Here is a 27,912-nt window from a genome sequence, read left to right on the forward strand (position 1 = left end):
CTGTTTATTTAAAAATATTATTATTTCCCACAAATAACGTATGATATTTAGCAATTATCAGTTAATGTTCTAAGATAACGGGTCAGTTTAATTTGATCAAGGGCAATATCAACGTACTGAGAGCAACAGCTACATTTGGAACGTTGGAACCAATGGAATGTTCTATCAGGTGTATCACCATAGCAACCATAGGAATGGTCTAAGCAGAAGAACCAGGTCAATGGTTGCCATGGTGATAAGATCAACATTGAAACTTTGCACCAAAAAGGAATCATTTTGTTTTCCGTGTATTCTGCGTGACTTTTCAAGCCAGAAATGAAACAGAACCGAAATATCCATTTATGAAATATTACTTTTTACCTTTTGTTTGTTTTTTTATTAAACAAAAATCCATTTCTGTAAGATTAAGCCAGGCTTTAAGGGACTTGTCTCATTTGTGGTTGGAACTGAAATGATTTAGACCCCGCCCACCTGATGCAGCCACGCCCACTATTGCATCATCAGCCTCTGTGATGTCATCATAGGAGGTTATATAAAGCAGGTGAAACTCAGACACTTCTCATTGCTCAGCAGAGCAGGCGAGTGAGAAGATGTTAGATACTCTTCTGATAATCGTGGGGTGCCTCTGCACCTTCATGATGCTTTTATTACTTGTTGGATTAGGAAAACGTAGTGGAGGACGAAAGGCAAATGAAGCCGACCTCTACCTTGAGATAATGTTCGCAATCGAACGCACAAACCACACCATGTTCCAGATACAGACCATAACGGGTCAGTTTAATTTGATCAACGTACTGAGAGCAACTGCTACATTTGGAACGTTGGAACCAATGGAATGTTCTATCAGTTCTATCACCATAGCAACCATAGGAATGGTCTAAGCAGAAGAACCAAGTCAATGGTTGCCACGGTGATAAGATCAACATTGAAACTTTGCACCAAAAAGGAATCATTTTGTTTTCTGTGTATTCTGCGCGACTTTGGAAGCTAGAAATGAAACAGAACCGAAATATCCATTTATGAAATCTTACTTTTTACCTTTTGGAGGTTTTTTTTTAAACAAAAATCCATTTCAGCAAGATTAAGCCGGGCTTTAAGTGACTTACTTAAAATTGAAATTGATGTTTTAGCTAACTGAAGACTATTTAAAATTATGAAGCGTGGCAGTTAACGCCGTGATGACTCCATTAAAAACTATTTCAGCCAATCAAACATTTTCAGGGGGAGTCTTGTTTTTTTCGAGAGGCTCCAACCGTTCCTTGGCCTCCCCTTATAGACTTTTTACGTAAAAAGTGTGTGTGTGTGTGTAACAGAACATATACATGTCACAAATTGCATGCATTCTTTTTTCCTTTTGCTACATCATACAGCATAATATACAGAATTATGCTTTCATTATTTTGCTACATTGTAGCGGTTAACAGGTGACTCTGTGAAGCCACAAGGTTGAACAAATATGATACAAAGGGTCTCAAAGCAACGCATAGCGCATTTTGCTCTTTTAAATCTAATGTTATAGAATCATGGAACCTGCCGACAGATCGGCCCCATTCGGCCCCCGTCTACTCGCCCGTTTCTCCTGCTGTAAAGACTCAAACCTTAGTCAGTCGTTGGTCTTGTCTTAGATTCAGGAGCCGTATGTCTATCCCATGCATGTTTAATACCCTCACCTTAATAACATCACTCATCCTAGGATAACTTTTCACTTCCAGCATTATAGATATTACCTATTGCTACTTAGACTCAGGTATTGTCTTCTCCCATGTGCTCCTTTTTGTATTTACATAAAACATTTTCCCCAGTATGTCCCAATATCTAACAAATCAAGTTAAAAAAAGAAAGGAACAGAAACAAAATTTTCTTAAAAGGTCTTTATAAATGTATCCCATACATGTGTTTGTACATACATGTAGATTGAACATGAGGTCTATGTAGGTGACTGTACACAACATATGCCAGGGTCGGCACGCTTAGATGGTGGAATTAAATGCCATAGTAATATGAGGAAAAACTCAAATGGAGAAAATATATTTTATATTTATTTGAGGGACTTTGAGAGGTGAGATTGCACCTGTGACATGATCTTGACATGTTGGTAGTTACGCTGACAAGCTGCTCTACCACGCATGTATGGATATGTGGTTGGCCCTCCTGAGCCTGCTTTGCCAACGACTTGTCTCATTTGTGGTTGGAACTGAAATGATTTAGGCCCCGCCCACTTGATTCAGCCACGCCTATTATTGCATCATCTGCCTCTTTGTCTCGCTGGCTACACCATGGAGTCCAAGACCATCATCCTACACTGACCTCCACCAGAGGATTTTCATGTTATCTGTAAACTGAACTTCCAATTTAACGTGTCAATAAAATTCTGTTAACATTTAGTATAGTTCATGCTGTTTATTTAAAAATATTATTGTTTCCCACAAATAACGTATGATATTTAGCAATTATCAGTTAATGTTCTAAGATAACGGGTCAGTTTAATTTGATCAAGGGCAATATCAACGTACTGAGAGCAACAGCTACATTTGGAACGTTGGAACCAATGGAATGTTCTATCAGGTCTATCACCATAGCAACCATAGGAATGGTCTAAGCAGAAGAACCAGGTCAATGGTTGCCATGGTGATAAGATCAACATTGAAACTTTGCACCAAAAAGGAATCATTTTGTTTTCCGTGTATTCTGCGCGACTTTTCAAGCCAGAAATGAAACAGAACCGAAATATCCATTTATGAAATATTACTTTTTACCTTTTTTTTTTTTTTATTAAACAAAAATCCATTTCTGTAAGATTAAGCCAGGCTTTAAGGGACTTGTCTTATTTGTGGTTGGAACTGAAATGATTTAGACCCCGCCCACTTGATGCAGCCACGCCCACTATTGCATCATCAGCCTCTGTGATGTCATCATAGGAGGTTATATAAAGCAGGTGAAACTCAGACACTTCTCATTGCTCAGCAGAGCAGGCGAGTGAGAAGATGTGAGATACTCTTCTGATAATCGTGGGGTGCCTCTGCACCTTCATGATGCTTTTATTACTTGTTGGATTAGGAAAACGTAGTGGAGGACGAAAGGCAAATGAAGCCGACCTCTACCTTGAGATAATGTTCGCAATCGAACGCACAAACCACACCATATTCCAGATACAGACCATAACGGGTCAGTTTAATTTGATCAACGTACTGAGAGCAACTGCTATGTTTGGAACGTTGGAACCAATGGAATGTTCTATCAGTTCTATCACCATAGCAACCATAGGAATGGTCTAAGCAGAAGAACCAAGTCAATGGTTGCCACGGTGATAAGATCAACATTGAAACTTTGCACCAAAAAGGAATCATTTTGTTTTCTGTGTATTCTGCGCGACTTTGGAAGCTAGAAATGAAACAGAACCGAAATATCCATTTATGAAATCTTACTTTTTACCTTTTGGAGGTTTTTTTTTAAACAAAAATCCATTTCAGCAAGATTAAGCCGGGCTTTAAGTGACTTACTTAAAATTGAAATTGATGTTTTAGCTAACTGAAGACTATTTAAAATTATGAAGCGTGGCAGTTAACGCCGTGATGACTCCATTAAAAATTATTTCAGCCAATCAAACATTTTCAGGGGGAGTCTTGTTTTTTTCGAGAGGCTCCAACCGTTCCTTGGCCTCCCCTTATAGACTTTTTACGTAAAAAGTGTGTGTGTGTGTGTAACAGAACATATACACGTCACAAATTGCATGCATTCTTTTTTCCTTTTGCTACATCATACAGCATAATATACAGAATTATGCTTTCATTATTTTGCTACATTGTAGCGGTTAACAGGTGACTCTGTGAAGCCACAATGTTGAACAAATATGATACAAAGGGTCTCAAAGCAACGCATAGCGCATTTTGCTCTTTTAAATCTAATGTTATAGAATCATGGAACCTGCCGACAGATCGGCCCCATTCGGCCCCCGTCTACTCGCCCGTTTCTCCTGCTGTAAAGACTCAAACCTTAATCAGTCGTTGGTCTTGTCTTAGATTCAGGAGCCGTATGTCTATCCCATGCATGTTTAATACCCTCAACTTAATAACATCACTCATCCTTGGATAACTTTTCACTTCCAGCATTATAGATATTACCTATTGCTACTTAGACTCAGGTATTGTCTTCTCCCATGTGCTCCTTTTTGTATTTACATAAAACATTTTCCCCAGTATGTCCCAATATCTAACAAATCAAGTTAAAAAAAGAAAGGAACAGAAACAAAATTTTCTTAAAAGGCCTTTATAAATGTATCCCATACATGTGTTTGTACATACATGTAGATTGAACATGAGGTCTATGTAGGTGACTGTACACAACATATGCCAGGGTCGGCACGCTTAGATGGTGGAATTAAATGCCATAGTAATATGAGGAAAAACTCAAATGGAGAAAATATATTTTATATTTATTTGAGGGACTTTGAGAGGTGAGATTGCACCTGTGACATGATCTTGACATGTTGGTAGTTACGCTGACAAGCTGCTCTACCACGCATGTATGGATATGTGGTTGGCCCTCCTGAGCCTGCTTTGCCAACGACTTGTCTCATTTGTGGTTGGAACTGAAATGATTTAGGCCCCGCCCACTTGATTCAGCCACGCCTATTATTGCATCATCTGCCTGTTTGTATCGCTGGCTACACCATGGAGTCCAAGACCATCATCCTACACTGACCTCCACCAGAGGATTTTCATGTTATCTGTAAACTGAACTTCCATTTTAACGTGTCAATAAAATTCTGTTAACATTTAGTATAGTTCATGCTGTTTATTTAAAAATATTATTATTTCCCACAAATAACGTATGATATTTAGCAATTATCAGTTAATGTTCTAAGATAACGGGTCAGTTTAATTTGATCAAGGGCAATATCAACGTACTGAGAGCAACAGCTACATTTGGAACGTTGGAACCAATGGAATGTTCTATCAGGTGTATCACCATAGCAACCATAGGAATGGTCTAAGCAGAAGAACCAGGTCAATGGTTGCCATGGTGATAAGATCAACATTGAAACTTTGCACCAAAAAGGAATCATTTTGTTTTCCGTGTATTCTGCGCGACTTTTCAAGCCAGAAATGAAACAGAACCGAAATATCCATTTATGAAATATTACTTTTTACCTTTTGTTTTTTTTTTTATTAAACAAAAATCCATTTCTGTAAGATTAAGCCAGGCTTTAAGGGACTTGTCTCATTTTTGGTTGGAACTGAAATGATTTAGACCCCGCCCACTTGATGCAGCCATGCCCACTACTGCATCATCAGCCTCTGTGATGTCATCATAGGAGGTTATATAAAGCAGGTGAAACTCAGACACTTCTCATTGCTCAGCAGAGCAGGCGAGTGAGAAGATGTTAGATACTCTTCTGATAATCGTGGGGTGCCTCTGCACCTTCATGATGCTTTTATTACTTGTTGGATTAGGAAAACGTAGTGGAGGACGAAAGGCAAATGAAGCCGACCTCTACCTAGAGATAATGTTCGCAATTGAACGCACAAACCACACCATGTTCCAGATACAGACCATAACGGGTCAGTTTAATTTGATCAACGTACTGAGAGCAACTGCTACGTTTGGAACGTTGGAACCAATGGAATGTTCTATCAGTTCTATCACCATAGCAACCATAGGAATGGTCTAAGCAGAAGAACCAAGTCAATGGTTGCCACGGTGATAAGATCAACATTGAAACTTTGCACCAAAAAGGAATCATTTTGTTTTGTGTGTATTCTGCGCGACTTTGGAAGCTAGAAATGAAACAGAACCGAAATATCCATTTATGAAATCTTACTTTTTACCTTTTGGAGGTTTTTTTTTAAACAAAAATCCATTTCAGCAAGATTAAGCCGGGCTTTAAGTGACTTACTTAAAATTGAAATTGATGTTTTAGCTAACTGAAGACTATTTAAAATTATGAAGCGTGGCAGTTAACGCCGTGATGACTCCATTAAAAACTATTTCAGCCAATCAAACATTTTCAGGGGGAGTCTTGTTTTTTTCGAGAGGCTCCAACCGTTCCTTGGCCTCCCCTTATAGACTTTTTACGTAAAAAGTGTGTGTGTGTGTGTAACAGAACATATACACGTCACAAATTGCATGCATTCTTTTTTCCTTTTGCTACATCATACAGCATAATATACAGAATTATGCTTTCATTATTTTGCTACATTGTAGCGGTTAACAGGTGACTCTGTGAAGCCACAAGGTTGAACAAATATGATACAAAGGGTCTCAAAGCAACGCATAGCGCATTTTGCTCTTTTAAATCTAATGTTATAGAATCATGGAACCTGCCGACAGATCGGCCCCATTCGGCCCCCGTCTACTCGCCCGTTTCTCCTGCTGTAAAGACTCAAACCTTAGTCAGTCGTTGGTCTTGTCTTAGATTCAGGAGCCGTATGTCTATCCCATGCATGTTTAATACCCTCACCTTAATAACATCACTCATCCTAGGATAACTTTTCACTTCCAGCATTATAGATATTACCTATTGCTACTTAGACTCAGGTATTGTCTTCTCCCATGTGCTCCTTTTTGTATTTACATAAAACATTTTCCCCAGTATGTCCCAATATCTAACAAATCAAGTTAAAAAAAGAAAGGAACAGAAACAAAATTTTCTTAAAAGGTCTTTATAAATGTATCCCATACATGTGTTTGTACATACATGTAGATTGAACATGAGGTCTATGTAGGTGACTGTACACAACATATGCCAGGGTCGGCACGCTTAGATGGTGGAATTAAATGCCATAGTAATATGAGGAAAAACTCAAATGGAGAAAATATATTTTATATTTATTTGAGGGACTTTGAGAGGTGAGATTGCACCTGTGACATGATCTTGACATGTTGGTAGTTACGCTGACAAGCTGCTCTACCACGCATGTATGGATATGTGGTTGGCCCTCCTGAGCCTGCTTTGCCAACGACTTGTCTCATTTGTGGTTGGAACTGAAATGATTTAGGCCCCGCCCACTTGATTCAGCCACGCCTATTATTGCATCATCTGCCTCTTTGTCTCGCTGGCTACACCATGGAGTCCAAGACCATCATCCTACACTGACCTCCACCAGAGGATTTTCATGTTATCTGTAAACTGAACTTCCAATTTAACGTGTCAATAAAATTCTGTTAACATTTAGTATAGTTCATGCTGTTTATTTAAAAATATTATTGTTTCCCACAAATAACGTATGATATTTAGCAATTATCAGTTAATGTTCTAAGATAACGGGTCAGTTTAATTTGATCAAGGGCAATATCAACGTACTGAGAGCAACAGCTACATTTGGAACGTTGGAACCAATGGAATGTTCTATCAGGTCTATCACCATAGCAACCATAGGAATGGTCTAAGCAGAAGAACCAGGTCAATGGTTGCCATGGTGATAAGATCAACATTGAAACTTTGCACCAAAAAGGAATCATTTTGTTTTCCGTGTATTCTGCGCGACTTTGGAAGCTAGAAATGAAACAGAACCGAAATATCCATTTATGAAATCTTACTTTTTACCTTTTGTTTTTTTTTTTATTAAACAAAAATCCATTTCTGTAAGATTAAGCCAGGCTTTAAGGGACTTGTCTCATTTGTGGTTGGAACTGAAATGATTTAGACCCCGCCCACTTGATGCAGCCATGCCCACTACTGCATCATCAGCCTCTGTGATGTCATCATAGGAGGTTATATAAAGCAGGTGAAACTCAGACACTTCTCATTGCTCAGCAGAGCAGGCGAGTGAGAAGATGTTAGATACTCTTCTGATAATCGTGGGGTGCCTCTGCACCTTCATGATGCTTTTATTACTTGTTGGATTAGGAAAACGTAGTGGAGGACGAAAGGCAAATGAAGCCGACCTCTACCTAGAGATTATGTTCGCAATCGAACGCACAAACCACACCATGTTCCAGATACAGACCATAACGGGTCAGTTTAATTTGATCAACGTACTGAGAGCAACTGCTACGTTTGGAACGTTGGAACCAATGGAATGTTCTATCAGTTCTATCACCATAGCAACCATAGGAATGGTCTAAGCAGAAGAACCAAGTCAATGGTTGCCACGGTGATAAGATCAACATTGAAACTTTGCACCAAAAAGGAATCATTTTGTTTTCTGTGTATTCTGCGCGACTTTGGAAGCTAGAAATGAAACAGAACCGAAATATCCATTTATGAAATCTTACTTTTTACCTTTTGGAGGTTTTTTTTTAAACAAAAATCCATTTCAGCAAGATTAAGCCGGGCTTTAAGTGACTTACTTAAAATTGAAATTGATGTTTTAGCTAACTGAAGACTATTTAAAATTATGAAGCGTGGCAGTTAACGCCGTGATGACTCCATTAAAAACTATTTCAGCCAATCAAACATTTTCAGGGGGGGTCTTGTTTTTTTCGAGAGGCTCCAACCGTTCCTTAGCCTCCCCTTATAGACTTTTTACGTAAAAAGTGTGTGTGTGTGTGTAACGGAACATATACATGTCACAAATTGCATGCATTCTTTTTTCCTTTTGCTACATCATACAGCATAATATACAGAATTATGCTTTCATTATTTTGCTACATTGTAGCGGTTAACAGGTGACTGTGAAGCCACAAGGTTGAACAAATATGATACAAAGGGTCTCAAAGCAACGCATAGCGCATTTTGCTCTTTTAAATCTAATGTTATAGAATCATGGAACCTGCCGACAGATCGGCCCCATTCGGCCCCCGTCTACTCGCCCGTTTCTCCTGCTGTAAAGACTCAAACCTTAGTCAGTCGTTGGTCTTGTCTTAGATTCAGGAGCCGTATGTCTATCCCATGCATGTTTAATACCCTCACCTTAATAACATCACTCATCCTAGGATAACTTTTCACTTCCAGCATTATAGATATTACCTATTGCTACTTAGACTCAGGTATTGTCTTCTCCCATGTGCTCCTTTTTGTATTTACATAAAACATTTTCCCCAGTATGTCCCAATATCTAACAAATCAAGTTAAAAAAAGAAAGGAACAGAAACAAAATTTTCTTAAAAGGCCTTTATAAATGTATCCCATACATGTGTTTGTACATACATGTAGATTGAACATGAGGTCTATGTAGGTGACTGTACACAACATATGCCAGGGTCGGCACGCTTAGATGGTGGAATTAAATGCCATAGTAATATGAGGAAAAACTCAAATGGAGAAAATATATTTTATATTTATTTGAGGGACTTTGAGAGGTGAGATTGCACCTGTGACATGATCTTGACATGTTGGTAGTTACGCTGACAAGCTGCTTTACCACGTATGTATGGATATGTGGTTGGCCCTCCTGAGCCTGCTTTGCCAACGACTTGTCTCATTTGTGGTTGGAACTGAAATGATTTAGGCCCCGCCCACTTGATTCAGCCACGCCTATTATTGCATCATCTGCCTCTTTGTCTCGCTGGCTACACCATGGAGTCCAAGACCATCATCCTACACTGACCTCTACCAGAGGATTTTCATGTTATCTGTAAACTGAACTTCCAATTTAACGTGTCAATAAAATTCTGTTAACATTTAGTATAGTTCATGCTGTTTATTTAAAAATATTATTGTTTCCCACAAATAACGTATGATATTTAGCAATTATCAGTTAATGTTCTAAGATAACGGGTCAGTTTAATTTGATCAAGGGCAATATCAACGTACTGAGAGCAACAGCTCAGGGGCGTACCTAGAGTATTTGGCACCCGGGGCGGATCCTGTAAGTGGCACCCCCCCCCCAAATGTAAAGACATCTACAAAATTATGTTGGCAAGAATATTTATTGCACCAATTTGTAAACTGTATGTTAACTGTAAACAACAAGAAATCTGAAAAAATAAATTAATAACTTATAAGTAAAATAAATAGGTTTAAATAACATTTACTGAACATATAATAGTGCTTTCTTTAATAACCCCCCCCAAAAAAACAACAAACACAACAAGTTTCTAAGAAGACCTAACAAATGAGTGACAAACATTACAAATTAAGTACTGGCTAAGCAGCTAAAGACACTATAAACTAAAAAAAATTCTGATATTATAATCAGGAGTCACCATAACATTGTTCTCTTTTCATTTAAGCATTTGCATATATAGTGGTGTTGCCATGTCGACTCATGATTATATATACCATATGAACCAGACACTGACTGTGGTATAGCATGACACCTATCACTATATACTGAGCCAGGCAGTGACGGTGGTACAGCATAATGCCTATCACTCTATACTGAGACAGACATTGACGGTGGTGCAGCTTAAGTAATTTCATTATATATTGAGGCAAACATTACAGTGAAACAGCATAACTCCTATCACTATACACTGAGCCAGATACTACAGTGGAACAGCATAACACCTATCACTATAACTGAGCCAGATATTGATGGTGGTACAGCATAACCGCTATCTTTATATACTGAGCTAGACACTTATAGTAGTACAACATAACTATCATTATACACTGAGGCAGACATTGACAGTTGTGCAGCACAACTGCTATCATTATATACTGAAACACGCGCTGACAGTAGTACAACATAACTGTTTCCATTATATACTGAGGCACGCGCTGATGGTGGTACAACATAACTGTTATTATATACTGAGGCCCACATTGCCGGTGATACAGGATAACACCTATCACTTTATACTGAGCACACATTGACGGTGGGGCAGCGTAATCCATATCACTATACATTGAGCCTGACATTTACAATAATGCAGCATAACCCATATCACTATATACAAAGCCATTGATGTGGTGTAGGCCTACCACTTCAGTGTCTGGCTTAGTATATAGTGGTAGGGGTTATGCTGCATTATTGTAAATGTCTAGATCGATGTATAGTGATAGGGATTATGCTGTACTGCCCTCAACTGCAGATCAGGGGAAGACTGTGAGAGTCAGTACAGCCTTCCCTTCTTCTGACTGCACCGTGACATTGGGAGGTCCTCTCCCCGTAATCATCCCCAAAGTCCATTTGTCCCCTACGTCACTAAACCACAACTCTCTTTTAATTACTCCCTGTAGTTCAGGTGTAGATCAAATAAACAACACATGGAAACATCACGTGTAACTGAATAAGACATAAATATCCTGTATTTACAGGTATACATAAATAATGTATGGAAACATAGCATTGCAGGTATAAATCAACAGAACACACAAACCCAGCATTGCAGGTATAGAGCAACTGGAAATCACTCAGCACTGAAGGTATAGATCAAATAAACAACACATGGAAACAGCACCCCAGGTATTGATCAACCGAATAAGACATACAAATCCTGTATTTGCTGGTAAACATAAATAATGTATAGAAACATAGCATAGCAGATATAGACCAACACATTAACACACAAACCCAGCTTTGCAGGTATTGATCAATTGGAATTCACATAAAAACTCAGCATTAAAGTTATAGATAAAACACCCTAAATTACAGGCATAGATCACAGATTGCACACCCCAAAGCCAGCGTCCACATTGCCCACATAGAACCTGACCAGCACCCTGCGGTGGGGGTGCAAGGCCTCTGTCTCCCAGCTCTGCCACTGTACGGAACAGTATAGAGTGATGGGAGTTATGATGTACTTTAGAGCATAATTATAATGAAAAAGACATTGGAAATGGTACAGCATAACACCCATCACTCTCACACATTTACCAATCAACACTTACCAATCCACAGATTCCACACATACCAATCCGCAGGTTCCACACATACCAATCCACAGGTCCCACACATACCAATCCACACATTCCACACATACCAATCCACACATATACCAATCCACACATATCAATCCACAGATTCCACACATACCAATCCACTCTCACTGTCACTCAGTCTTAATGAATGATTTCCTACCTTCTTTTCTACCTCTTTTATTCTTACAGCAGTCTTCCTCTTCGCTCCTCTTCTTCTGTCTTCTTCCGGGTCAGAGGGCACTGTGGGCGCGGCTTCAGTGCCGCCGGGGTTTGTTGTCAGATCCCGGCGGCACTGAAGCCGCGCCCACAGTGCCCTCTGCACAGCAGCAGTTGCCGCGCGGATCGCGAGGGAGCAGTATCGGAGGTCTTTAACAGACCTCCGGCTCCCTTGAGTGATTTTAAGCCGGTTCAGGGGAACCGGCTTAAAATCACTCAAGGGAGCCGGAGGTCTGTTAAAGACCTCCGATACCGCTCTCTTGCGAGCCTGCTCCTCCAGCGGCGGACATTACTGTCCGTCTCTGGAGGGGTGCCGGGTGCCGGCAAGTTGGCACCCCCTGATGAGCGGCACCCGGTGCGGACCGCCCCCCCCCGCCCCCCGCTAGGTACGCTACTGCAACAGCTACATTTGGAACGTTGGAACCAATGGAATGTTCTATCAGGTCTATCACCATAGCAACCATAGGAATGGTCTAAGCAGAAGAACCAGGTCAATGGTTGCCATGGTGATAAGATCAACATTGAAACTTTGCACCAAAAAGGAATCATTTTGTTTTCCGTGTATTCTGCGCGACTTTTCAAGCCAGAAATGAAACAGAACCGAAATATCCATTTATGAAATATTACTTTTTACCTTTTGTTTTTTTTTTTTATTAAACAAAAATCCATTTCTGTAAGATTAAGCCAGGCTTTAAGGGACTTGTCTCATTTGTGGTTGGAACTGAAATGATTTAGACCCTGCCCACTTGATGCAGCCACGCCCACTATTGCATCATCAGCCTCTGTGATGTCATCATAGGAGGTTATATAAAGCAGGTGAAACTCAGACACTTCTCATTGCTCAGCAGAGCAGGCGAGTGAGAAGATGTTAGATACTCTTCTGATAATCGTGGGGTGCCTCTGCACCTTCATGATGCTGTTATTACTTGTTGGATTAGGAAAACGTAGTGGAGGACGAAAGGCAAATGAAGCCGACCTCTACCTAGAGATTATGTTCGCAATCGAACGCACAAACCACACCATGTTCCAGATACAGACCATAACGGGTCAGTTTAATTTGATCAACGTACTGAGAGCAACTGCTACGTTTGGAACGTTGGAACCAATGGAATGTTCTATCAGTTCTATCACCATAGCAACCATAGGAATGGTCTAAGCAGAAGAACCAAGTCAATGGTTGCCACGGTGATAAGATCAACATTGAAACTTTGCACCAAAAAGGAATCATTTTGTTTTGTGTGTATTCTGCGCGACTTTGGAAGCTAGAAATGAAACAGAACCGAAATATCCATTTATGAAATCTTACTTTTTACCTTTTGGAGGTTTTTTTTTAAACAAAAATCCATTTCAGCAAGATTAAGCCGGGCTTTAAGTGACTTACTTAAAATTGAAATTGATGTTTTAGCTAACTGAAGACTATTTAAAATTATGAAGCGTGGCAGTTAACGCCGTGATGACTCCATTAAAAACTATTTCAGCCAATCAAACATTTTCAGGGGGAGTCTTGTTTTTTTCGAGAGGCTCCAACCGTTCCTTAGCCTCCCCTTATAGACTTTTTACGTAAAAAGTGTGTGTGTGTGTGTAACGGAACATATACATGTCACAAATTGCATGCATTCTTTTTTCCTTTTGCTACATCATACAGCATAATATACAGAATTATGCTTTCATTATTTTGCTACATTGTAGCGGTTAACAGGTGACTGTGAAGCCACAAGGTTGAACAAATATGATACAAAGGGTCTCAAAGCAACGCATAGCGCATTTTGCTCTTTTAAATCTAATGTTATAGAATCATGGAACCTGCCGACAGATCGGCCCCATTCGGCCCCCGTCTACTCGCCCGTTTCTCCTGCTGTAAAGACTCAAACCTTAGTCAGTCGTTGGTCTTGTCTTAGATTCAGGAGCCGTATGTCTATCCCATGCATGTTTAATACCCTCACCTTAATAACATCACTCATCCTAGGATAACTTTTCACTTCCAGCATTATAGATATTACCTATTGCTACTTAGACTCAGGTATTGTCTTCTCCCATGTGCTCCTTTTTGTATTTACATAAAACATTTTCCCCAGTATGTCCCAATATCTAACAAATCAAGTTAAAAAAAGAAAGGAACAGAAACAACATTTTCTTAAAAGGCCTTTATAAATGTATCCCATACATGTGTTTGTACATACATGTAGATTGAACATGAGGTCTATGTAGGTGACTGTACACAACATATGCCAGGGTCGGCACGCTTAGATGGTGGAATTAAATGCCATAGTAATATGAGGAAAAACTCAAATGGAGAAAATATATTTTATATTTATTTGAGGGACTTTGAGAGGTGAGATTGCACCTGTGACATGATCTTGACATGTTGGTAGTTACGCTGACAAGCTGCTTTACCACGTATGTATGGATATGTGGTTGGCCCTCCTGAGCCTGTTTGCCAACGACTTGTCTCATTTGTGGTTGGAACTGAAATGATTTAGGCCCCGCCCACTTGATTCAGCCACGCCTATTATTGCATCATCTGCCTCTTTGTCTCGCTGGCTACACCATGGAGTCCAAGACCATCATCCTACACTGACCTCCACCAGAGGATTTTCATGTTATCTGTAAACTGAACTTCCAATTTAACGTGTCAATAAAATTCTGTTAACATTTAGTATAGTTCATGCTGTTTATTTAAAAATATTATTATTTCCCACAAATAACGTATGATATTTAGCAATTATCAGTTAATGTTCTAAGATAACGGGTCAGTTTAATTTGATCAAGGGCAATATCAACGTACTGAGAGCAACAGCTACATTTGGAACGTTGGAACCAATGGAATGTTCTATCAGGTCTATCACCATAGCAACCATAGGAATGGTCTAAGCAGAAGAACCAGGTCAATGGTTGCCATGGTGATAAGATCAACATTGAAACTTTGCACCAAAAAGGAATCATTTTGTTTTCCGTGTATTCTGCGCGACTTTTCAAGCCAGAAATGAAACAGAACCGAAATATCCATTTATGAAATATTACTTTTTACCTTTTGTTTTTTTTTTATTAAACAAAAATCCATTTCTGTAAGATTAAGCCAGGCTTTAAGGGACTTGTCTTATTTGTGGTTGGAACTGAAATGATTTAGACCCCGCCCACTTGATGCAGCCACGCCCACTATTGCATCATCAGCCTCTGTGATGTCATCATAGGAGGTTATATAAAGCAGGTGAAACTCAGACACTTCTCATTGCTCAGCAGAGCAGGCGAGTGAGAAGATGTGAGATACTCTTCTGATAATCGTGGGGTGCCTCTGCACCTTCATGATGCTTTTATTACTTGTTGGATTAGGAAAACGTAGTGGAGGACGAAAGGCAAATGAAGCCGACCTCTACCTAGAGATAATGTTCGCAATCGAACGCACAAACCACACCATGTTCCAGATACAGACCATAACGGGTCAGTTTAATTTGATCAACGTACTGAGAGCAACTGCTACATTTGGAACGTTGGAACCAATGGAATGTTCTATCAGTTCTATCACCATAGCAACCATAGGAATGGTCTAAGCAGAAGAACCAAGTCAATGGTTGCCACGGTGATAAGATCAACATTGAAACTTTGCACCAAAAAGGAATCATTTTGTTTTCTGTGTATTCTGCGCGACTTTGGAAGCTAGAAATGAAACAGAACCGAAATATCCATTTATGAAATCTTACTTTTTACCTTTTGGAGGTTTTTTTTTAAACAAAAATCCATTTCAGCAAGATTAAGCCGGGCTTTAAGTGACTTACTTAAAATTGAAATTGATGTTTTAGCTAACTGAAGACTATTTAAAATTATGAAGCGTGGCAGTTAACGCCGTGATGACTCCATTAAAAACTATTTCAGCCAATCAAACATTTTCAGGGGGAGTCTTGTTTTTTTCGAGAGGCTCCAACCGTTCCTTGGCCTCCCCTTATAGACTTTTTATGTTAAAAGTGTGTGTGTGTGTGTAACAGAACATATACACGTCACAAATTGCATGCATTCTTTTTTCCTTTTGCTACATCATACAGCATAATATACAGAATTATGCTTTCATTATTTTGCTACATTGTAGCGGTTAACAGGTGACTGTGAAGCCACAAGGTTGAACAAATATGATACAAAGGGTCTCAAAGCAACGCATAGCGCATTTTGCTCTTTTAAATCTAATGTTATAGAATCATGGAACCTGCCGACAGATCGGCCCCATTCGGCCCCCGTCTACTCGCCCGTTTCTCCTGCTGTAAAGACTCAAACCTTAGTCAGTCGTTGGTCTTGTCTTAGATTCAGGAGCCGTATGTCTATCCCATGCATGTTTAATACCCTCACCTTAATAACATCACTCATCCTAGGATAACTTTTCACTTCCAGCATTATAGATATTACCTATTGCTACTTAGACTCAGGTATTGTCTTCTCCCATGTGCTCCTTTTTGTATTTACATAAAACATTTTCCCCAGTATGTCCCAATATCTAACAAATCAAGTTAAAAAAAGAAAGGAACAGAAACAAAATTTTCTTAAAAGGCCTTTATAAATGTATCCCATACATGTGTTTGTACATACATGTAGATTGAACATGAGGTCTATGTAGGTGACTGTACACAACATATGCCAGGGTCGGCACGCTTAGATGGTGGAATTAGATGCCATAGTAATATGAGGAAAAACTCAAATGGAGAAAATATATTTTATATTTATTTGAGGGACTTTGAGAGGTGAGATTGCACCTGTGACATGATCTTGACATGTTGGTAGTTACGCTGACAAGCTGCTCTACCACGCATGTATGGATATGTGGTTGGCCCTCCTGAGCCTGCTTTGCCAACGACTTGTCTCATTTGTGGTTGGAACTGAAATGATTTAGGCCCCGCCCACTTGATTCAGCCACGCCTATTATTGCATCATCTGCCTCTTTGTCTCGCTGGCTACACCATGGAGTCCAAGACCATCATCCTACACTGACCTCCACCAGAGGATTTTCATGTTATCTGTAAACTGAACTTCCAATTTAACGTGTCAATAAAATTCTGTTAACATTTAGTATAGTTCATGCTGTTTATTTAAAAATATTATTATTTCCCACAAATAACGTATGATATTTAGCAATTATCAGTTAATGTTCTAAGATAACGGGTCAGTTTAATTTGATCAAGGGCAATATCAACGTACTGAGAGCAACAGCTACATTTGGAACGTTGGAACCAATGGAATGTTCTATCAGGTCTATCACCATAGCAACCATAGGAATGGTCTAAGCAGAAGAACCAGGTCAATGGTTGCCATGGTGATAAGATCAACATTGAAACTTTGCACCAAAAAGGAATCATTTTGTTTTCCGTGTATTCTGCGCGACTTTTCAAGCCAGAAATGAAACAGAACCGAAATATCCATTTATGAAATATTACTTTTTACCTTTTGTTTTTTTTTTATTAAACAAAAATCCATTTCTGTAAGATTAAGCCAGGCTTTAAGGGACTTGTCTTATTTGTGGTTGGAACTGAAAAGATTTAGACCCCGCCCACTTGATGCAGCCACGCCCACTATTGCATCATCAGCCTCTGTGATGTCATCATAGGAGGTTATATAAAGCAGGTGAAACTCAGACACTTCTCATTGCTCAGCAGAGCAGGCGAGTGAGAAGATGTGAGATACTCTTCTGATAATCGTGGGGTGCCTCTGCACCTTCATGATGCTTTTATTACTTGTTGGATTAGGAAAACGTAGTGGAGGACGAAAGGCAAATGAAGCCGACCTCTACCTAGAGATAATGTTCGCAATCGAACGCACAAACCACACCATGTTCCAGATACAGACCATAACGGGTCAGTTTAATTTGATCAACGTACTGAGAGCAACTGCTACATTTGGAACGTTGGAACCAATGGAATGTTCTATCAGTTCTATCACCATAGCAACCATAGGAATGGTCTAAGCAGAAGAACCAAGTCAATGGTTGCCACGGTGATAAGATCAACATTGAAACTTTGCACCAAAAAGGAATCATTTTGTTTTCTGTGTATTCTGCGCGACTTTGGAAGCTAGAAATGAAACAGAACCGAAATATCCATTTATGAAATCTTACTTTTTACCTTTTGGAGGTTTTTTTTTAAACAAAAATCCATTTCAGCAAGATTAAGCCGTGCTTTAAGTGACTTACTTAAAATTGAAATTGATGTTTTAGCTAACTGAAGACTATTTAAAATTATGAAGCGTGGCAGTTAACGCCGTGATGACTCCATTAAAAACTATTTCAGCCAATCAAACATTTTCAGGGGGAGTCTTGTTTTTTTCGAGAGGCTCCAACCGTTCCTTGGCCTCCCCTTATAGACTTTTTACGTAAAAAGTGTGTGTGTGTAACAGAACATATACACGTCACAAATTGCATGCATTCTTTTTTCCTTTTGCTACATCATACAGCATAATATACAGAATTATGCTTTCATTATTTTGCTACATTGTAGCGGTTAACAGGTGACTCTGTGAAGCCACAATGTTGAACAAATATGATACAAAGGGTCTCAAAGCAACGCATAGCGCATTTTGCTCTTTTAAATCTAATATTATAGAATCATGGAACCTGCCGACAGATCGGCCCCATTCGGCCCCCGTCTACTCGCCCGTTTCTCCTGCTGTAAAGACTCAAACCTTAATCAGTCGTTGGTCTTGTCTTAGATTCAGGAGCCGTATGTCTATCCCATGCATGTTTAATACCCTCACCTTAATAACATCACTCATCCTAGGATAACTTTTCACTTCCAGCATTATAGATATTACCTATTGCTACTTAGACTCAGGTATTGTCTTCTCCCATGTGCTCCTTTTTGTATTTACATAAAACATTTTCCCCAGTATGTCCCAATATCTAACAAATCAAGTTAAAAAAAGAAAGGAACAGAAACAAAATTTTCTTAAAAGGCCTTTATAAATGTATCCCATACATGTGTTTGTACATACATGTAGATTGAACATGAGGTCTATGTAGGTGACTGTACACAACATATGCCAGGGTCGGCACGCTTAGATGGTGGAATTAAATGCCATAGTAATATGAGGAAAAACTCAAATGGAGAAAATATATTTTATATTTATTTGAGGGACTTTGAGAGGTGAGATTGCACCTGTGACATGATCTTGACATGTTGGTAGTTACGCTGACAAGCTGCTCTACCACGCATGTATGGATATGTGGTTGGCCCTCCTGAGCCTGCTTTGCCAACGACTTGTCTCATTTGTGGTTGGAACTGAAATGATTTAGGCCCCGCCCACTTGATTCAGCCACGCCTATTATTGCATCATCTGCCTGTTTGTCTCGCTGGCTACACCATGGAGTCCAAGACCATCATCCAACACTAACCTCCACCAGAGGATTTTCATGTTATCTGTAAACTGAACTTCCAATTTAACGTGTCAATACAATTCTGTTAACATTTAGTATAGTTCATGCTGTTTATTTAAAAATATTATTATTTCCCACAAATAACGTATGATATTTAGCAATTATCAGTTAATGTTCTAAGATAACGGGTCAGTTTAATTTGATCAAGGGCAATATCAACGTACTGAGAGCAACAGCTACATTTGGAACGTTGGAACCAATGGAATGTTCTATCAGGTCTATCACCATAGCAACCATAGGAATGGTCTAAGCAGAAGAACCAGGTCAATGGTTGCCATGGTGATAAGATCAACATTGAAACTTTGCACCAAAAAGGAATCATTTTGTTTTCCGTGTATTCTGCGCAACTTTTCAAGCCAGAAATGAAACAGAACCGAAATATCCATTTATGAAATATTACTTTTTACCTTTTGTTTGTTTTTTTATTAAACAAAAATCCATTTCTGTAAGATTAAGCCAGGCTTTAAGGGACTTGTCTCATTTGTGGTTGGAACTGAAATGATTTAGACCCCGCCCACCTGATGCAGCCACGCCCACTATTGCATCATCAGCCTCTGTGATGTCATCATAGGAGGTTATATAAAGCAGGTGAAACTCAGACACTTCTCATTGCTCAGCAGAGCAGGCGAGTGAGAAGATGTTAGATACTCTTCTGATAATCGTGGGGTGCCTCTGCACCTTCACGATGCTTTTATTACTTGTTGGATTAGGAAAACGTAGTGGAGGACGAAAGGCAAATGAAGCCGACCTCTACCTAGAGATTATGTTCGCAATCGAACGCACAAACCACACCATGTTCCAGATACAGACCATAACGGGTCAGTTTAATTTGATCAACGTACTGAGAGCAACTGCTACGTTTGGAACGTTGGAACCAATGGAATGTTCTATCAGTTCTATCACCATAGCAACCATAGGAATGGTCTAAGCAGAAGAACCAAGTCAATGGTTGCCACGGTGATAAGATCAACATTGAAACTTTGCACCAAAAAGGAATCATTTTGTTTTCTGTGTATTCTGCGCGACTTTGGAAGCTAGAAATGAAACAGAACCGAAATATCCATTTATGAAATCTTACTTTTTACCTTTTGGAGGTTTTTTTTTTAAACAAAAATCCATTTCAGCAAGATTAAGCCGGGCTTTAAGTGACTTACTTAAAATTGAAATTGATGTTTTAGCTAACTGAAGACTATTTAAAATTATGAAGCGTGGCAGTTAACGCCGTGATGACTCCATTAAAAACTATTTCAGCCAATCAAACATTTTCAGGGGGAGTCTTGTTTTTTTCGAGAGGCTCCAACCGTTCCTTGGCCTCCCCTTATAGACTTTTTACGTAAAAAGTGTGTGTGTGTGTGTAACAGAACATATACATGTCACAAATTGCATGCATTCTTTTTTCCTTTTGCTACATCATACAGCATAATATACAGAATTATGCTTTCATTATTTTGCTACATTGTAGCGGTTAACAGGTGACTCTGTGAAGCCACAATGTTGAACAAATATGATACAAAGGGTCTCAAAGCAACGCATAGCGCATTTTGCTCTTTTAAATCTAATATTATAGAATCATGGAACCTGCCGACAGATCGGCCCCATTCGGCCCCCGTCTACTCGCCCGTTTCTCCTGCTGTAAAGACTCAAACCTTAATCAGTCGTTGGTCTTGTCTTAGATTCAGGAGCCGTATGTCTATCCCATGCATGTTTAATACCCTCACCTTAATAACATCACTCATCCTAGGATAACTTTTCACTTCCAGCATTATAGATATTACCTATTGCTACTTAGACTCAGGTATTGTCTTCTCCCATGTGCTCCTTTTTGTATTTACATAAAACATTTTCCCCAGTATGTCCCAATATCTAACAAATCAAGTTAAAAAAAGAAAGGAACAGAAACAAAATTTTCTTAAAAGGCCTTTATAAATGTATCCCATACATGTGTTTGTACATACATGTAGATTGAACATGAGGTCTATGTAGGTGACTGTACACAACATATGCCAGGGTCGGCACGCTTAGATGGTGGAATTAAATGCCATAGTAATATGAGGAAAAACTCAAATGGAGAAAATATATTTTATATTTATTTGAGGGACTTTGAGAGGTGAGATTGCACCTGTGACATGATCTTGACATGTTGGTAGTTACGCTGACAAGCTGCTCTACCACGCATGTATGGATATGTGGTTGGCCCTCCTGAGCCTGCTTTGCCAACGACTTGTCTCATTTGTGGTTGGAACTGAAATGATTTAGGCCCCGCCCACTTGATTCAGCCACGCCTATTATTGCATCATCTGCCTGTTTGTCTCGCTGGCTACACCATGGAGTCCAAGACCATCATCCTACACTGACCTCCACCAGAGGATTTTCATGTTATCTGTAAACTGAACTTCCAATTTAACGTGTCAATAAAATTCTGTTAACATTTAGTATAGTTCATGCTGTTTATTTAAAAATATTATTATTTCCCACAAATAACGTATGATATTTAGCAATTATCAGTTAATGTTCTAAGATAACGGGTCAGTTTAATTTGATCAAGGGCAATATCAAGGTACTGAGAGCAACAGCTACATTTGGAACGTTGGAACCAATGGAATGTTCTATCAGGTCTATCACCATAGCAACCATAGGAATGGTCTAAGCAGAAGAACCAGGTCAATGGTTGCCATGGTGATAAGATCAACATTGAAACTTTGCACCAAAAAGGAATCATTTTGTTTTCCGTGTATTCTGCGCGACTTTTCAAGCCAGAAATGAAACAGAACCGAAATATCCATTTATGAAATATTACTTTTTACCTTTTGTTTTTTTTTTTTATTAAACAAAAATCCATTTCTGTAAGATTAAGCCAGGCTTTAAGGGACTTGTCTCATTTGTGGTTGGAACTGAAATGATTTAGACCCCGCCCACCTGATGCAGCCACGCCCACTATTGCATCATCAGCCTCTGTGATGTCATCATAGGAGGTTATATAAAGCAGGTGAAACTCAGACACTTCTCATTGCTCAGCAGAGCAGGCGAGTGAGAAGATGTTAGATACTCTTCTGATAATCGTGGGGTGCCTCTGCACCTTCACAATGCTTTTATTACTTGTTGGATTAGGAAAACGTAGTGGAGGACGAAAGGCAAATGAAGCCGACCTCTACCTAGAGATTATGTTCGCAATCGAACGCACAAACCACACCATGTTCCAGATACAGACCATAACGGGTCAGTTTAATTTGATCAACGTACTGAGAGCAACTGCTACGTTTGGAACGTTGGAACCAATGGAATGTTCTATCAGTTCTATCACCATAGCAACCATAGGAATGGTCTAAGCAGAAGAACCAAGTCAATGGTTGCCACGGTGATAAGATCAACATTGAAACTTTGCACCAAAAAGGAATCATTTTGTTTTCTGTGTATTCTGCGCGACTTTGGAAGCTAGAAATGAAACAGAACCGAAATATCCATTTATGAAATCTTACTTTTTACCTTTTGGAGGTTTTTTTTTTAAACAAAAATCCATTTCAGCAAGATTAAGCCGGGCTTTAAGTGACTTACTTAAAATTGAAATTGATGTTTTAGCTAACTGAAGACTATTTAAAATTATGAAGCGTGGCAGTTAACGCCGTGATGACTCCATTAAAAACTATTTCAGCCAATCAAACATTTTCAGGGGGAGTCTTGTTTTTTTCGAGAGGCTCCAACCGTTCCTTGGCCTCCCCTTATAGACTTTTTACGTAAAAAGTGTGTGTGTGTGTGTGTAACAGAACATATACATGTCACAAATTGCATGCATTCTTTTTTCCTTTTGCTACATCATACAGCATAATATACAGAATTATGCTTTCATTATTTTGCTACATTGTAGCGGTTAACAGGTGACTGTGAAGCCACAACGTTGAACAAATATGATACAAAGGGTCTCAAAGCAACGCATAGCGCATTTTGCTCTTTTAAATCTAATGTTATAGAATCATGGAACCTGCCGTCAGATCGGCCCCATTCGGCCCCCGTCTACTCGCCCGTTTCTCCTGCTGTAAAGACTCAAACCTTAATCAGTCGTTGGTCTTGTCTTAGATTCAGGAGCCGTATGTCTATCCCATGCATGTTTAATACCCTTACCTTAATAACATCACTCATCCTAGGATAACTTTTCACTTCCAGCATTATAGATATTACCTATTGCTACTTAGACTCAGGTATTGTCTTCTCCCATGTGCTCCTTTTTGTATTTACATAAAACATTTTCCCCAGTATGTCCCAATATCTAACAAATCAAGTTAAAAAAAGAAAGGAACAGAAACAAAATTTTCTTAAAAGGCCTTTATAAATGTATCCCATACATGTGTTTGTACATACATGTAGATTGAACATGAGGTCTATGTAGGTGACTGTACACAACATATGCCAGGGTCGGCACGCTTAGATGGTGGAATTAAATGCCATAGTAATATGAGGAAAAACCCAAATGGAGAAAATATATTTTATATTTATTTGAGGGACTTTGAGAGGTGAGATTGCACCTGTGACATGATCTTGACATGTTGGTAGTTACGCTGACAAGCTGCTCTACCACGCATGAATGGATATGTGGTTGGCCCTCCTGAGCCTGCTTTGCCAACGACTTGTCTCATTTGTGGTTGGAACTGAAATGATTTAGGCCCCGCCCACTTGATTCAGCCACGCCTATTATTGCATCATCTGCCTGTTTGTCTCTCTGGCTACACCATGGAGTCCAAGACCATCATCCTACACTAACCTCCACCAGAGGATTTTCATGTTATCTGTAAACTGAACTTCCAATTTAACGTGTCAATAAAATTCTGTTAACATTTAGTATAGTTCATGCTGTTTATTTAAAAATATTATTATTTCCCACAAATAACGTATGATATTTAGCAATTATCAGTTAATGTTCTAAGATAACGGGTCAGTTTAATTTGATCAAGGGCAATATCAACGTACTGAGAGCAACAGCTACATTTGGAACGTTGGAACCAATGGAATGTTCTATCAGGTCTATCACCATAGCAACCATAGGAATGGTCTAAGCAGAAGAACCAGGTCAATGGTTGCCATGGTGATAAGATCAACATTGAAACTTTGCACCAAAAAGGAATCATTTTGTTTTCCGTGTATTCTGCGCGACTTTTCAAGCCAGAAATGAAACAGAACCGAAATATCCATTTATGAAATATTACTTTTTACCTTTTGTTTTTTTTTATTTTATTAAACAAAAATCCATTTCTGTAAGATTAAGCCAGGCTTTAAGGGACTTGTCTCATTTGTGGTTGGAAGTGAAATGATTTAGACCCCGCCCACTTGATGCAGCCATGCCCACTATTGCATCATCAGCCTCTGTGATGTCATCATAGGAGGTTATATAAAGCAGGTGAAACTCAGACACTTCTCATTGCTCAGCAGAGCAGGCGAGTGAGAAGATGTTAGATACTCTTCTGATAATCGTGGGGTGCCTCTGCACCTTCACGATGCTTTTATTACTTGTTGGATTAGGAAAACGTAGTGGAGGACGAAAGGCAAATGAAGCCGACCTCTACCTAGAGATTATGTTCGCAATCGAACGCACAAACCACACCATGTTCCAGATACAGACCATAACGGGTCAGTTTAATTTGATCAACGTACTGAGAGCAACTGCTACGTTTGGAACGTTGGAACCAATGGAATGTTCTATCAGTTCTATCACCATAGCAACCATAGGAATGGTCTAAGCAGAAGAACCAAGTCAATGGTTGCCACGGTGATAAGATCAACATTGAAACTTTGCACCAAAAAGGAATCATTTTGTTTTCTGTGTATTCTGCGCGACTTTGGAAGCTAGAAATGAAACAGAACCGAAATATCCATTTATGAAATCTTACTTTTTACCTTTTGGAGGTTTTTTTAAAACAAAAATCCATTTCAGCAAGATTAAGCCGGGCTTTTAGTGACTTACTTAAAATTGAAATTGATGTTTTAGCTAACTGAAGACTATTTAAAATTATGAAGCGTGGCAGTTAACGCCGTGATGACTCCATTAAAAAGTATTTCAGCCAATCAAACATTTTCAGGGGGAGTCTTGTTTTTTTCGAGAGGCTCCAACCGTTCCTTGGCCTCCCCTTATAGACTTTTTACGTAAAAAGTGTGTGTGTAACAGAACATATACATGTCACAAATTGCATGCATTCTTTTTTCCTTTTGCTACATCATACAGCATAATATACAGAATTATGCTTTCATTATTTTGCTACATTGTAGCGGTTAACAGGTGACTCTGTGAAGCCACAATGTTGAACAAATATGATACAAAGGGTCTCAAAGCAACGCATAGCGCATTTTGCTCTTTTAAATCTAATATTATAGAATCATGGAACCTGCCGACAGATCGGCCCCATTCGGCCCCCGTCTACTCGCCCGTTTCTCCTGCTGTAAAGACTCAAACCTTAATCAGTCGTTGGTCTTGTCTTAGATTCAGGAGCCGTATGTCTATCCCATGCATGTTTAATACCCTCACCTTAATAACATCACTCATCCTAGGATAACTTTTCACTTCCAGCATTATAGATATTACCTATTGCTACTTAGACTCAGGTATTGTCTTCTCCCATGTGCTCCTTTTTGTATTTACATAAAACATTTTCCCCAGTATGTCCCAATATCTAACAAATCAAGTTAAAAAAAGAAAGGAACAGAAACAAAATTTTCTTAAAAGGCCTTTATAAATGTATCCCATACATGTGTTTGTACATACATGTAGATTGAACATGAGGTCTATGTAGGTGACTGTACACAACATATGCCAGGGTCGGCACGCTTAGATGGTGGAATTAAATGCCATAGTAATATGAGGAAAAACTCAAATGGAGAAAATATATTTTATATTTATTTGAGGGACTTTGAGAGGTGAGATTGCACCTGTGACATGATCTTGACATGTTGGTAGTTACGCTGACAAGCTGCTCTACCACGCATGTATGGATATGTGGTTGGCCCTCCTGAGCCTGCTTTGCCAACGACTTGTCTCATTTGTGGTTGGAACTGAAATGATTTAGGCCCCGCCCACTTGATTCAGCCACGCCTATTATTGCATCATCTGCCTGTTTGTCTCGCTGGCTACACCATGGAGTCCAAGACCATCATCCAACACTAACCTCCACCAGAGGATTTTCATGTTATCTGTAAACTGAACTTCCAATTTAACGTGTCAATAAAATTCTGTTAACATTTAGTATAGTTCATGCTGTTTATTTAAAAATATTATTATTTCCCACAAATAACGTATGATATTTAGCAATTATCAGTTAATGTTCTAAGAAAACGGGTCAGTTTAATTTGATCAAGGGCAATATCAAGGTACTGAGAGCAACAGCTACATTTGGAACGTTGGAACCAATGGAATGTTCTATCAGGTCTATCACCATAGCAACCATAGGAATGGTCTAAGCAGAAGAACCAGGTCAATGGTTGCCATGGTGATAAGATCAACATTGAAACTTTGCACCAAAAAGGAATCATTTTGTTTTCCGTGTATTCTGCGCGTCTTTTCAAGCCAGAAATGAAACAGAACCGAAATATCCATTTATGAAATATTACTTTTTACCTTTTGTTTTTTTTTTCTATTAAACAAAAATCCATTTCTGTAAGATTAAGCCAGGCTTTAAGGGACTTGTCTCATTTGTGGTTGGAAGTGAAATGATTTAGACCCCGCCCACTTGATGCAGCCATGCCCACTATTGCATCATCAGCCTCTGTGATGTCATCATAGGAGGTTATATAAAGCAGGTGAAACTCAGACACTTCTCATTGCTCAGCAGAGCAGGCGAGTGAGAAGATGTTAGATACTCTTCTGATAATCGTGGGGTGCCTCTGCACCTTCACGATGCTTTTATTACTTGTTGGATTAGGAAAACGTAGTGGAGGACGAAAGGCAAATGAAGCCGACCTCTACCTAGAGATTATGTTCGCAATCGAACGCACAAACCACACCATGTTCCAGATACAGACCATAACGGGTCAGTTTAATTTGATCAACGTACTGAGAGCAACTGCTACGTTTGGAACGTTGGAACCAATGGAATGTTCTATCAGTTCTATCACCATAGCAACCATAGGAATGGTCTAAGCAGAAGAACCAAGTCAATGGTTGCCACGGTGATAAGATCAACATTGAAACTTTGCACCAAAAAGGAATCATTTTGTTTTCTGTGTATTCTGCGCGACTTTGGAAGCTAGAAATGAAACAGAACCGAAATATCCATTTATGAAATCTTACTTTTTACCTTTTGGAGGTTTTTTTTTAAACAAAAATCCATTTCAACAAGATTAAGCCGGGCTTTAAGTGACTTACTTAAAATTGAAATTGATGTTTTAGCTAACTGAAGACTATTTAAAATTATGAAGCGTGGCAGTTAACGCCGTGATGACTCCATTAAAAACTATTTCAGCCAATCAAACATTTTCAGGGGGAGTCTTGTTTTTTTCGAGAGGCTCCAACCGTTCCTTAGCCTCCCCTTATAGACTTTTTACGTAAAAAGTGTGTGTGTGTGTG

Source organism: Spea bombifrons, chromosome 9 (genome assembly GCF_027358695.1).
Source record: "Spea bombifrons isolate aSpeBom1 chromosome 9, aSpeBom1.2.pri, whole genome shotgun sequence".
In the NCBI taxonomy this organism is placed as follows: Eukaryota; Metazoa; Chordata; class Amphibia; order Anura; family Pelobatidae; genus Spea; species Spea bombifrons.